This window comes from Musa acuminata, chromosome BXJ1-10, assembly GCF_036884655.1.
Source record: "Musa acuminata AAA Group cultivar baxijiao chromosome BXJ1-10, Cavendish_Baxijiao_AAA, whole genome shotgun sequence".
NCBI classification, from domain to species: Eukaryota; Viridiplantae; Streptophyta; class Magnoliopsida; order Zingiberales; family Musaceae; genus Musa; species Musa acuminata.
This window is the reverse complement of record NC_088336.1, coordinates 12,719,412-12,731,567: the sequence shown is the minus strand read 5'-3', so window position 1 is coordinate 12,731,567 and position 12,156 is coordinate 12,719,412. Positions and strand designations below refer to the sequence as shown.

Here is a 12,156-nt window from a genome sequence, read left to right as displayed (position 1 = left end):
TCTTAAGCATTAGTCAATTATGCGATAAAGGTTACATCGTTAGATTTGAATCTAATATATGCATTATTGAAAAACCAAACAATAACATATCAATGATTACCTTAAAACAAAATAATGTCTACACCATTAACCTTAATGAACTTAATAATGAAATGTGCTTTTCTGTTTTAAATGATGATGCTTGGCTTTGGCATAGGAGATTAGATCATGCAAGTATAAAACTAATATCTAAGATTTCATCTAGAGAGTTAGTACGAGGGATTCCCAATATGAAGTTTGTTAAGGACAAAGTGTGTGATGCTTGTCAACTAGGAAAATAAATAAAAACTAGTTTCAAACCAAAAAAATCAAATTAGCACCACTAGACCATTGCAATTGATCCATTTAGACTTATTTGGACCAATTGACACAACGAGTCTAGGAGGAAGCAAACATGCCTTCATAATTGTAGATGACTATAGCAGAGACACTTGGACCTATTTTTTGGCTCACAAAAGTGATTGTTTTAAATATTTCTCTAAATTTTGTAAACTTACTCAAAATGAAAAAGGCTTCATGATTTCATCAATTCGGAATGATAATGGTGGCGAATTTCAAAGCCGTGACTTCCAAAGTTTTTGTGAATCCAATGGATATAATCACAACTTCTCCACTCCGAGAAATCCTCAACAAAATGGGGTAGTTGAAAATAAAAATAAAAATTTACAAGAAATGACAAGAACTATGTTAAATGAACATAGTCTACCTAAGTATTTTTGGGCCGAAGCCTTTAATATGGCTTGCTATGTCATGAATAAGGTTCTAATAAGACCATCTCTATCAAAAACTCCCTATGAATTATGGAATAATAAAAAACTAAATGTTTCTAATTTTAAAGTTTTCGATTGCAAATGCTTTATTTTGAATGAAAATGATGCCTTAGGAAAATTTGATGCTAAATCCGATGAAGGTATCTTTCTTGGTTACTCTTCTATTTTTAAGGCTTTTCGTGTTTTTAATAAAAGAACCTTAGTTATAAAAGAGTCTATTCATGTAGTTTTTAATGAAATTTTTGAGTTAAAGAAAAATGATTTTGATGATGATCTTGGTTTCGATAATTTGAATTTAAATGACCCCCTCTTCAAAATAGCAACTTGGATATATCTTCTTCCGAAATTTCCTTACCCAAGGAATGGAAGTATGTAGATGCTCATCCAAAGGAGCTAATTATAGGAGATACATCAAAAGGGGTTCAAACTCATTCTTCCTTCAAGAATTTTTGTACTAACGCCGCCTTCCTTTCTCAAATTGAACCTAAATGCATTAACAAAGCCTTGAAAGATGATTCATGGGTTATTGCAATGTAAAAAGAATTAAACCAATTTGAGAGGAATGAGGTATGAAAGCTTGTTCCTAGACCTAATGACCATTTAGTCATTGGTACTAAATAGGTCTTTAGAAATAAGCAATATGAATGCGGTATCATGGTTAGAAACAAGACTAGACTAGTGACCAAAGGTTTTAACCAAGAAGAAGGTATCGACTACGAAGAGACTTTCGCTCCTATGGCTAGATTAGAAGCCATTAGGATACTCCTTGCCTATGCTAGTAGTAATAATTTTAAACTATTTCAAATGGATGTCAACGGTGCTTTCTTGCATGGTTTTATTTCCGAAGAAGTGTATGTTGAACAACCTACCAGATTTGAAAATTCTCTTCTTCCTAATCATGTATTTAAAGTGACTAAGGCTCTCTATGGCTTAAAACAAGCTCCTAGAGCTTGGTATGAAAGGCTTAGTTCCTTTCTTATTTTAAATAATTTTACAAAAGACAAGGTTGATACTACATTGTTTATCAAATATTTTGAAAATAATTTTCTTATTGTTCAAATTTATGTTGATGATATTATTTTTGGTTCTTCGGATGAATCACTATGTAAATCATTTACCAAATTTATGAGTCATGAATTTGAAATGAGCCTAATGGGAGAATTAACCTTCTTTTTAGGATTGCAAGTTAAATAACTTAGTAATGATATATTTCTTAATCAATCTAAATATACATTAGAATTGTTAAAACAATTTAACATGGATGGTTCAAAAGCTATAAACACTCCTATGAGTACTTCCACTAAGTTAGACATGAATGAAAGTGGTGAAAGCTTTGATGAAAAAACTTATAGGGGAATGATTGGTAGTTTAATTTACCTCACCGCAACTAGACCAGATATCATATTTAGTGTAGGACTTTGTGCTAGGTTTCAAGCTAATCCTAAATTGTCTCATCTTAAAAGTGTTAAAAGAATCCTTAGATATCTTAAAGGAACTCCTAATTTAGGATTATGATATCCAAAATCCGATAATTTTGATTTAATAACTTATGCAGATGCCGATTTTGGTGGATGTAGGATAGATAGAAAAAGCACATCTGGAACATGTCAATTTTTAGGACATACACTTATTTCTTGGATTTCCAAGAAATAAAATTCGGTTGCACTATCTACAGTGGAAGTTGAATACATAGCTGCAAGTGCATGCTGTGCACAAGTTGTTTAGATGAAAAATACGTTGGAAGACTATGAAATTTACTTAAAGAACATTCCCATAAAATGTGATAATACAAGTGCTATTTGTCTAACCAAAAATCAAATTCAACACTCTAGAACTATGCATATTGATATTAGGCATCACTTTATACAAGATCATGTCAATAATAATAATGTCATTCTAGAATTTATTGATATAAAGCATTAATTAGCGGATATTTTCACACAAGCCTTAAATGAAGATCAATTTGACTTTATTAGAAGGGAATTAGGCATGTTGAATTGTCCTTATGAATGAACTTGATTGTATATATTTTTTGAAAATTTTTCATCCTCTTTTCGGTTTTCATGGATTTGACTTCTTTCTTATTATTGTAAACCTCTATGCTACCTTGATATGCATTTGACATTATCCTATTATATGATGTTGGGTGTTTCTTTCCGAAATTTTGACACCTTCATGTTATTTTGGATGATTTGATGTCTTCCTTGAATGATCGATCTTAATGCCAAGTTGAAGCTTTGTCAATTCTACCATCTCCTTTTCAAGATTTTTTTTCTTATGAGATGATTTTATGAATAACTTCAATGATCATGAGTTTTATATTTAAAACCTCATCTCCTTTTTGTTGATGACAAAGGGGGCGAAGAATGTGCAAAAGATTGATGACTTGTGCAAAATATAAAATTTGCATGTTGTATAATGCAATGAAAAATGTCTTATATGTGTTTTATTCCTTAAAATCATCGTAAAACTTTTTAAGCATATCGCATATGAAATTTTTTAGATTGGCTATCGTATCATGTTTATCAATTTTTTTTATATGTATGATAAGCAATTATCTCATGATCATATGAAATCATTCCTTGCATTTATATCATGAAATCCATGTTGAAATTTTAAATTATTATTATTTCTTATCGAAATGATAATTGTCTTTTATCATTCAGCTTGAAAATAATTTTCATGCCTTGAAATCATGAGAAATACGAAGTTTCATATTTGCTCATGCTTATTAAGAATAACGATAAGTTCGACGGATAGAACTTATCGGTTTAGGCTTGAATTCAAAGAGATTGAATTCAAGTATTTTTATCTTCTCATAATATGACATATAGATAAGGGGAGTTATGAGTAACTCCGTCATCAATTGATTGTCATCATCAAAAAGGGGGAGATTGTTGAATCTCGGATTTTGATGATGAAGTCAATTGATGGGTTAATTAATCTAATCCATATTATTGAGTTAAGTATGCAAGATTAACTACGATAGCTTGAAGACATAAAGAAAGTCTTCCGGAGTCAAGTTCGATGGGTGTTCGAGAGTCCGCCGAAAGTCCGAAGAATCGTCGGAAGTGCTGCCGGAACCAACCGAGAAGGAATTAGGGACTTGCCGAAGTTTTTGGAAGTCTGCCGAAAAGATCGTCGGAGATTCACGAAGATCACCGAGAAGATTCGGCTACTTGCTAAAGATTCGCTGAACTTGCCACAAGACCGGGAGCTTGCTGGGCGTCCGCCGAAAGAAATCCGAGGGTGTATCGGAAGTCCGCCGAAAGTTCACCGGAAAGCTCGCCGGAAGGAAACTCGACGTTGCCAGTTAAAAACCTGCTTAGGACTATGTCTTAATTTCATAGTTTGCATGTAATTAGGGTTAGAATTAAGGGTTAATCATATAACCTGGTTAGGGACCAATTGGGCCCTAATATAGACTGGTTTAGGACAAATTAGGAGCCCAACCAATGACCCATAAGGTTGGGCGGTGGCACCGCCGGACTGGGTGGTGGCATCGCCCAAAACCTGAAAGGTCGAGCAGTGGTACCGTCGGACTAGGTAGTGGCACCGCCCAGAACCCGAGAGTTCTGGCGGTGGCACCACCAGTACACTATTAGTGTCAAACACTGACAGACGATGGCACCGCCACTGATAGGCGGTGACACCGCCAGCACCGGGAACCCAAAAGTAATTTAAATTTGGAGCCTAAATTTGAATCCTCTTGGGGCCTATAAATACCCCTCAATTCTTAGTAGAGACAATACCTTTTTGAGAAGTTAGAGATTGAGAAAAAGCTTTAACAAAGTCTTGTATTCAATAGCTTAAGTGTTCACCTCTCTTTTTCTCTTTGAAAAATCCGTAAGAGAGTGAACCACTTATAAAAAGGTTGTAAGAGGGGTATTTGGTCCTTCCCCTTCAAAGTGATTTGCTAGTGAAAGTTGGGAGCCTCATCGAAGAAGGCTTCGTAAGTGGATGTAGGTCATTTGACCGAACCACTTTACATTGTGGTGTTCCTTGAATGTGTGAGTGTATAATTTTCTGAACCACTTATCTTCTTAGCAGCAAACTATTTGGTTTTCTTCTCCCTACTCTTGACTTCCTTTACTTGAGCTATTTTAGCTAAGTCATACTTTATCGAATCGAAATCTCTACACATTTGCAAAATCGATTTCAAACTTATGAGTTTTAATCCGCTACACTAATTCACCCCCCCGCCCCCCCCCCATCTTAGTGCCACTCCGATCCTAACATTAGTGCTGACCCTGATCTTAACAAGCCAGTGGGCCTAATCACTCATACCATGATAAATGTGTGTATCGACACATCTCCATGCCCTATAATCGTCCATCTTGTCATCATCGATTCCGTCAGCATCTCAGTGCATCTCCATACATCATGATCATCGGATCGATAATAAACAAGAAAAATTAGAGGCTCGTAGGCCTCAATAATAATAATAATCACAATACACATATACATCATATCACATGGTCCATGACCATTCGTCCATATCATATATCATATATATTATATCATCATGTAGGACTACTAGATGATGATAATAATAATAATTAATTAAAATATTTAATTAATTATTTTGTAGCCCTTTCGGGTACCCTACCCTAGGATGCCCCAAGTGGCCAAGAAACCTATAGGGTGAGCATGGGCCGCCAGGAAACCCTGGCCGCTAGGCTGCCCCATGCAGCCAAGAGTCCTAGTCGCCAAGGTAACCCCTGCAGCCAAGAAATCCTAGCTGCTAGGGGTGCCCCTTGTAGCCAAGAAACTTGGCTACAAGGACAGCCAACTTGTAGGCCAAGAGTACCCTTGCTACTCTCGACCTTATTACTTTTGTCTAGGCTGAGAATAGTAAGTTGTGCTCTCGACCAAGGCTGCAAGTAGCCTTCGACCAAATTATAGGGCAGCAATAGTTGCTGCCCTTTCTCTCATTTTGCGTCAAAAATTTTGATATCAAAAGCCCTCTCTGAAACACCTTTTAATAGAGGAAATAAATGTAGTCTAGATTTGAAAACTATGGTGAAAAATCCCACCAATCGTGTGAAAATAATTCTACGCAATTGAACACAACACATGTAGTTTATAAACCAATCTTTCACATGAACAACCTGGCTCCAATACTACTATTGAGAAATCTAGGGTGACATCACATATGCAATAGAAGAACAAAAAATAAAAATTCTAAAATTTCTCACAAAAAAGAAGGTTTCATCGTCATGCGAAAATTGGTGTGAAAAAACCCACAAAACCAAAAACTACATGTATGAGAAAGATATGTTACCTAGAGAGATTGTATATCCTTAAAAACTTATAGATCTATAAGAAAAGATGAAGGAGGTCAACTGTCCTCCTCTGGCACCACACAATCAAGAAAGGGCTGACCCCTATCCACATGCCCTAAATAAGGGTTGTTAGCTGAGGAGGAGAGGGGGAGAGGAGAAAAGGAGGTGGCAGCCAAAAGGGGACTAGCCTATGACCTTTTGGTTCCCTCTTATTTATAGAGGCCCCCTATCAACTTAATCCTAATGAATCCTACTCTATTGGATACTAGATCTCTATCTAACTATCTAAGCCTCTTAGATTAGTAGATTTCTATCCAATATTATCTCATTATCTCTTATTATATCTCATCCACAGGATCCAATAATTTAGGGGTTTATTGGATATGCAATACCTACCATATGTATGTGAACCTCTAGGCCTAATATCGAGCCGGTCATGAGTCATACCTATCAAAACTATTTTTAGCTCAGTGAATTATTATCTCTATAATAATTTACTCGACTCATCGACTACGAACGTACTAGGCCATTATGTCGTAATCCTCAAACAATACAGGGTACTCCAATCTATCAGACCTGTCTGTCATTAGTTACCATATATCTATAGTTCTTTATCTATCTAATATCCCAAAGACCATCTTTCAGGCATGGTGTTATTAGGCCCATATGGTTTCTACGCAAGTCTCGCTCTAATAAAATTCTCTCGGAGAACTATTTCTCTCTTAATCCGAATGACCCTGGCCAAGGATTTTGCTTGAGTAAGAATATATAAAATATTCCTCTCATAATACTAAGAGTGAATGATCATTTATTGACACTTAATAATCCTCGTAAGGTTCGTTGCCACTCACGATGACCGGTTATGCTAGATTTGGAACTTCTAGGTCTATAAGTTTGGTATCAAAGAGTGAAGTACTTATACAAGGCATCCTTGGTGTCTCAAGTCCAAGGACCAAATATACCACTAGGATGATAGAATCACTTTCTAATAATGAGGTATCATCAACCATCCAATATTTCATGAGTAGATCGATAAGTAAACTCATTCTCCAATGAGCACCTGCACTATATTCCTAGTATCCCCACACAAGCATCTATAAAATTAGTTATCTCCATCATATAGATGGGTATACAACACACTAGTTTATCCGATTATCTCGATATCCCTCTCGAATAACCTACGACCGAGATTATTTAGGGTATATGTTTAAAGGCGAATCAGTCTCATTATTGTGATTTTACCACAATCCGATTCTCATTGCACAGATCCATGAACATCACAATATATACAATAAGTAATATAAAGTTAAAAAAATATCAAATATATAATAATTAAAAAAAAAAGTACGTATCATGTCACACATACTATTACGTAATTGGCTTACAGTGCACCTATGACTAGCATTAAGATCCTTTGAAGATTTGAAGTCTTGTTTGGTCAAGTAAATCCTCTATCCTAATAGCCCACTCACCTCAATCCAAGTCTTATTGGATTAGGATACCCTTCACCCAAATAGGGGCAAGCACTAAATAAGAGAGTTATGGTATCCCTATAAAGAAAGGACTAACTACACATACCCTATAAGAAAAGTTCTTAAACCCTAAGGACTTATGGCACTCCTCACCCTATAAAACAAGGCGTGTGCCCCCATTTAAAGGCAACCAAATAAGTTTTCAATAAGAGGCTAGCTGGCCTTAGATATTCTAGTCTTAGAATAGAGAAGAGAAGAAAGGAGAAGAGAATGAAAAAAATCTACATGGTGCAGCCCATCCTTTCCACTATAGCCTTCTTCATCAAGTTCCAACAACCTAAGCTCCGTATCAAAGCTTCATCTAGCTATTGCGAAAAGCCTCCAAAACTTATTGCCTACCCTCTAAGCCTTAGGAGGAGGTTCCGATAATTAGAGAGAAGAAAAAGACTAAAATCGATAGCGATACACAAATTGTCAATAGCACCCAAGTGGTGTCCAAAGACAACCTACGTTCTTATGCATCTATAAGCTTTTCTATCCCACTATTATTCTATTATTTCAAGTTGTTTTCTTTATGCTATTATATGATCTTACACATCTATAATGGATGTTGTTTTCTTTTGGGTTTATGCTTGATATTTCTATGATAGTTCTCTCTTCCGTCAAAACTTTCATCCGAAAGGTGGTATTGAGTCGATGAATCATCGAACCTGAACCCTATATGGATCAGCTAGCATAATTTATTATTATTGAATCACAAAAATATCTATTGGGAAGATGCAAGCTCGATTATACGAAGATGTCATAGTGCTTCCCTATCAGGAGAAATAACAAGTCTCTTAGTACTAGATTAAAAGAAGTAAAAGAAATAATAGAACACAAACAAAGACATAGAAATATTATGATTTACGCTACATCCACAAAGCCACTTTAGATCTTCACTATAGGGAGAAAATTACAAATGTATAGAAAAACACTTATCCCTCACAACCTCTCAACTCTAAACAGCTTCTACCATAATTTCACACACTTCTCAAGAGAACCCATCTTTATTTATAGTGTAGTCACACTAGTAAAAAAAGATATCACATGTAGCTCACTAATCTAAACAACCCTAAACAATCATAACAACTCCTATTTATAGTCATAAATCAGATAAGTGCTTAGAACCTCATTTACCAAGTCAAAATTTAAATTTTAACAAAACTTTTACTAAGTCAAAGATGATATTAACAATCTCGCACTTAGGAGACTGATTTTAATCGTCTTCACACTCAATGTAGCAGCCCAGCATTCCCCTTGCATGTGCAGACCACTGAAGTTGAACACAACTTCAGTTTATTAATGGTCACCATTTTGGATACATATCAATAGAGTTTCAATTTCCTTGAATCTTTTCGAGCTCAAGGGCTTTATCTTCTGGACTGAATGAAGTGATATTTCATTTGAATATGCTTTATTCTAGTATGAAAAGATGGATTTTTTGCTAATTGAACTATACTTTGATTATCTGAATATAGGACACTTTCCTTCTGGTTCTTATCAAGTTCTTCGAAGAAACATTGAGGCCAAATCATCCCCTCACCGGCTTTTGTGATTATTCTTTTGCAAGTTTGAATTGGGCACCAAAAGGAGTGCTCACTGTTTAGTATTCTGCATGTTGAATCGAGAGAGTACTTTATTAATGTATTCTGCTTGTGACAGTACTAAAGTCCCTGCTTCCCTGTCTCTAGTAATCCTCATTCTTTGTAGCTCCTACATCTTTCATTACAAAATTGTTTGACAATTCATACTTTAAATTATTTATCTCTTGCATGTCTAAACTTGTAACAAGCATATCATCTACATAATAATAGAACTGTTGTCAAACCTCTTGATACTGTAACAATGATCTATTTGATATTTTGCAAAACCACTGCTACTCATGATGTCATTAAACTTCTTTTATCACTATCTCAAAGGGCATATAAAAAATTAAATTGATTAATTCGAAAATGAGTGACGGATAAATCCTAAAGTCTCATGAAGAGGACAACTGTATAAATAATTTAGTATATATTTGATGTGCAAGGGAGAAAAAGAGAAAAAAAATATAGAACTTTAAAAGGTAAATGAACAGTTGTATGTTTGCAAACAACTGCTCGTTAAGTGTCAAGCGTGATAGCAAGTTCTCATAAGCTTAACATACGAACTTGTGAATCTAATTAATACCCAATGCCACCCCAAACCCCTATCCAGCTCTATGCCACTCGAGAGGTTCTAGGGTGTTGAGATGATTGACGTTTTATACTGCACTATAGCCTACAGAAAACAAGTCATAACACACGAAAAGTGAGCCATTTTGGGATACTTTTGCCCATTCTGATGAGCGAATACTTTATAACACTATGAACTATTCCTACTCATTGTTTTCAAGTAAAAACATATAAAAATAAGGTAAAATACGTTGCTAGATATATGTACAAACAAATAAAAATGATGAATGATCCTCTGACAAAGATGTTGCAGGCACACAACGATTATTCGTGATAGTAGGGCCCATGACCACTGCCCTCAATATGGTCATTGAACTTTCACTTCACTACCATGAATAGTCATTGCATAGCTATAGTAGTAGTCCTTAACAAGCCAGTGATCACAGTAGGCCATCACCCTATACTACGCTATCATCCTATACTACGCCATCGCCAATAGTAGACTATCGATGATAATCTGTCAACCAAAATGATAGCACCTTTTCATAAACAAGCAAGAGAATAGATATAGGTGAGTTATATGAAAACAGACAGACCATGTGAGGCAAGCATCACATTATCAGAATATAAATAACATGTTCTCACTTGCAAAAGGTAATAACAACTTTTCTTAAGCAAAAGGTGATAACAATAACTATCTTATATAAAATAAATCTAATATTTTTAATACTAATTGTAAGCATAAAATTTTAATCATACTTTTGTTTAGTGAAAAAATCTTAACAGTAGAATCAAAATCAAATAACGATAGATCAAGATTAAGATTATGTACCTTTTGATGTCATTCAAAAAACTTTTATTTGATTTGCAAATGCACTATTGTCCAATTTAAATGAAGCAATGATACCAATATGCAAAGAATACTATATTTATATTTTTCTCTTTTTCTATCCTTCATAGTATCATTATAAGAGATAAAATATGAACCGATGGAAAATAAGAGAAGATCTATAATTTCTTAAATTATAATATAATATAATATATATTATAATATAATTTAATATAATATATAAATAATATATATTGTAATGTATATTATAATATAATATATATCGTAAGAGTAAAGGATATAAGATAAGTAATTATGAAAGTTTTTTCTATCAAGATAATCTATTAAGAAATTCTATAATAATTAAACTTTTTTTTTTCTACTGATTAATAATTATAATTACAATTTAATTAGATATCTAATATATCTTATTTAATTAAATATAATTATATAATCTAACAAGAAAAACACCATTGGTTAAAGTAAGCTTTCGAAAATAGTACGGTACTCAAAATGTACCTACCAAGCAGTGATAAGAGAACGTATAAAACAGAGAGGGGTTCTAGTATGACCCGACAACCTTCTTAAGCTTTCTAAGGAGAAGCTTTCCAAGGAGAAACAGGAGTTGAGTGAGGGAAACACTTTTGAATTGAGAATTCTTAAATAGGATTGAAAAATTATTTAAGGATATGATCCTAAATAGTTGCTGTACGTCTTTCTAGAGCTTATTCTGACCTACTATAAGTGTTTTACGGGTTGAAGAACACCCATCCCATTTAGACCAGTTCGAGATTTATCGCCATCATAGATCGTAGAAACAGCTTTACATTTCATCTTTAGTTCGGTAAGAGTAAAAATGAAATAACAATTTTGAAATAAAAATTAGATAGCAATGTTTATTACTCAAATTTCTGGTGCTTATATCTTAAAGTGTATCACGCCTCCCAAAGATCAAATGCTTAAAAGATCTAAAATAGCAAAACCAATCTACTAAAAGAGAAAGGATTACCAGCTATGAACGAAGCAGAAGAAATGTTTTTTACTTACCATGAACACAGGAATCTGCAAGACTGGAGGAGAAGATGAAATGCAAACGAGAGGGTGTTGGATGTGGAGACATCTTCTTCTTCCCGCTGCTGCCTTAATAGTGCTAATGCAAGAATGCAAGTCACCGAGTCCACGGATGACTGAGTCACCGAGTCCACGGATGACTAAGTCACCGAGTCACTATCAGTTAAGAATATTAATTAAGATGATGTCGGATGTCTAAGTCACCGAGTCACTATCAGTTAAGAATATGAATTAAGATGATGTCGCATCTACTAATCTTTCGTATGTAATGAATGACATTGATCGAAAATTTAAGATAACCTACGGACTAGACGATTAAAATTAACAGAATAAACAACTTATTTTCTTAGTCGATGCACATAATTGGATTCTTTTCAAATATATGATTATTAGTTATTTATAAGTCATATTCTTCATGTGCCTATTAGATATATGGCATAAGATAGTCTTATTTTTTGTATCATTTTTATTAAGATTGATAAATATTTTACGAGT

At 34.3% G+C, this 12,156-nt stretch overlaps 1 protein-coding gene across 1 annotated transcript in view; it reads right to left on the bottom strand.

Moving 5' to 3' along the window:
* Window positions 1-11,690, bottom strand: part of LOC135594873 (UPF0481 protein At3g47200-like) — a 38,822-nt gene extending 27,132 nt beyond the window's left edge. Inside the window, exon 1 of the mRNA XM_065085378.1 lies at window positions 11,638-11,690. The gene's annotated coding sequence lies outside the window, so the exon portion shown is untranslated. The remainder of the gene's footprint in view (window positions 1-11,637) is intronic.
* Window positions 11,691-12,156: the final 466 nt, after the last annotated feature.